The sequence below is a fragment of the Ixodes scapularis genome, unplaced genomic scaffold (genome assembly GCF_016920785.2).
Source record: "Ixodes scapularis isolate PalLabHiFi unplaced genomic scaffold, ASM1692078v2 PGA_scaffold2__306_contigs__length_199485367, whole genome shotgun sequence".
In the NCBI taxonomy this organism is placed as follows: Eukaryota; Metazoa; Arthropoda; class Arachnida; order Ixodida; family Ixodidae; genus Ixodes; species Ixodes scapularis.
Window position 1 is genome coordinate 185,974,286 of NW_024609857.1, and position 2,843 is coordinate 185,977,128.

The window sequence follows — 2,843 nt, forward strand, 5'->3', positions numbered from 1 at the left end:
GTTCCATTTCGCGACCGTGGTTTTTCGTCGTGAACGGCCGGAATACATCTATGTCAACTTTTTCATCTATTGGTCATTTATTTCGTCGGAGTCTATGGAATTATTGTGCTGTGTTTGTTGGACGAGTTTCGACAAAGAGCTGCTCATCGGCGGACGCGAGGCTTCCGTTGAATGTGATCGACCGCCTTCATCCTCGATATTGTGTCTGCGGTGTTTCATGCTGCCCGAATCGGATTGTGCGTCTATCACGACAGAGAGCTGCTCATCGGTGACCGCGAGGCTTCCGTTGAATGTGAGCGACCGCCTTCATCCCCGGCATTGTGCTCGCGAATTGTTCTGTGCTGCCCGATTCGGATTATGAATCTATCACGGATTACATGAGATCGCTCTCTTATTTGTAAGTACTTTGCAAGCATGCTTAAAAACATGAACTGCCGCTTGCGTCCCAAGTAACTTCCGGTCGTTCCGCATTTCCAAGCCTGTCGAGTTTTGCTTACGTCACCAGTGCTAGAGAGAATAAATGTCGCAAGCAGGGCTCTCCCCAGGAATTTCTGAGAGGTGGACATTACCGGGGGGGGGGGGGGGGGGGGGGAGGGGGTGTTAGAAAGTAACACCCCTCTTTAGGGTGGTAGACATTAATCACTCCCCTTTTTAGGGTGTTAGAAATCACACCCATGCCTAAGGGTGTTAGAAGAATCACACCTTTATTCTAGGGTGTGAGAATATCACACCCCTTTTTTAGGGTGTCCGAAAGTCACACCCCTTTCTTAAGGTGCTAAGACTTACACCCATTTCCTAGGGTGTTCTGTTACACGAATAAGGGTGCTTCCCATAGGAAAAGCCATTTACACCAATAAGGTTGTTAAAATTTTAAGTGTGTACCGCACGCCGGTGCGATGCTCGTTCAGATCGAAACGGGTAGGGTTCTGAAACGCCGGCGCTTCAGAAACCAGGGGGGTTACCCTGGTTTCTGAAGCGCGAGCTTTCTCTCCATGTGCTCCGAGCTGCGATGGATTATTTAACACACACGGCCACCTATCCCCCGCTTAAGGTATATGCGGTGACATAAGGTATATGCGGTGACATCTTGAACACTTCGTATTGAAACATCTTATAACATTCTTTGAGGACAGTACGTTTTTTCAGGACGAACAGCATGGATTCAGACGGGATTTTTCCACTGTAACACAACTTGTTCATACGATACACCAACGTGCGGTTGTCATTGATATCGGCGGACAGACAGGTGTTATCTGTTTAGATTTTGCGAAAGCATTCGATCGCGTCTCCCATGACAAACTACTACAAACTCCCAGGACAAACTACTGACAAACTTGAGTGGGAATGGAGGCTCTGCAGTCATGAAGTTGCTCATGTTTTTCGTCCTCCCGCAGTTCCTGAGCGTGTCGGCGCGTGGGTCCCCAACTAACTGGAGTCACGATGTCGGCGCGGTTTTCTTCCGGCATCCGGACGACAATCTTCAGCCTGCCAATCACTGGTCGACAGCACCGTCCTGTCCTGGTATCAAGTTCATCGAGAACCTCGTTCACACCACGTCATCAGCAGGGACATCGACAGCGGCAGCTATAAAGGAGCTCCCCTTGCGACAGCGCGCCAGTGGGCATGGAGGTTCAGCAGCCATGAAGTTGCTCATGTTTTTCGTCCTCCCGCAGGTTAGTAAACAAAAACCTTGCCATTGTTTTAAATCAGACAATGTTTGCCTTGTTATGCTTTCATGCCCCGAAGCTTGTATTGAGTCCTTTAGTGTTCTGCTGCTGTTGTTGTCTGGTGATGTTGAGCGGAACCCAGGTCCCATGTCAAAACCCCAAGAAGAACAATTACTTAGCTTACAAGAAACAGTCGATAAACTTCAAACGGTTATGCTATACTTCAACAAGAAGTAAACCTTCTAAAAGAAAAACAAAAACAAAGTGAACAGACAGTTTCAACACTTGAAGAGCGACTTAACAAACTCGCGAGTGAACTCGACGCACTAAAGCAGAAGGATACTAGTAGCGCTGCGACTACTGAACCCCAGCGTACTGCAGCCTTAAACGAACTATCACAGCTAAAAACACGTTGCGATGATGCAGAGGGCAGATCCCGTCGCTGTAATCTTTTATTTTTTGGCATCACCGACGCAGACAAGGAAACGTGGGCTCAGTCAGAGTGCTTGGTCACTAGCTTGTGCTCCGAAAAACTGAACGTGCAAGTTGAATCATCTAGGATTGAAAGGGCGCATCGCCTAGGAGTATTCGACCCTCAGAAATGTCGCCCAATAATAGTAAAGTTTTCTTCGTTTAAAGATAAAGAAAGCGTTTTTTCATCAGCCCACAAGCTTAAAGGAACTGGCGTAGCCATCAGCGAAGACTTCTTAATTTCTGTCCTGCTCGCACGCCGTCACCTTCTTGATTTTGCAAGGCCAAAAGGCACCCCCTAAAGACTGCGTCATGATAAACGTTTTATAAATGATAAGTGCTACGTATTCGATGCCGCTCTTGGCGCCGTTAAAGAAAAAGACACATAGCCACGCCAGCGCTTCTTCTCGTCGCCCTCTAGGAGTCGACCGGCAAAGCACCATGTTATAACTAACAAATCTTCAAGTCATGCTATCCTATTTACTAACAGTAGATGCCTAATACCAAAGAGAGACGAAATAATTTCAGTAATTGAAGCGTGTAATGCCGCTTTTGTTATACTTACAGAGACGTGGCTAAGCCCTGATATATCTAACGTTGAGCTATTTCCCTCGCACCTAAACTTTCGAGTGTATAGGTCTGATAGAAAAACTAGAAAAAAAGGGGGCGTACTTTTGGCCATAAAAGACCATATACCATCTCGGC

The 2,843-nt window shown here is 47.1% G+C and overlaps 1 pseudogene; it reads left to right on the plus strand.

Annotated features, from left to right (window-relative positions):
• Positions 1–1,361: 1,361 nt before the first annotated feature.
• LOC115332871 lies at positions 1,362–2,626 on the plus strand (annotated as a pseudogene).
• Positions 2,627–2,843: the final 217 nt, after the last annotated feature.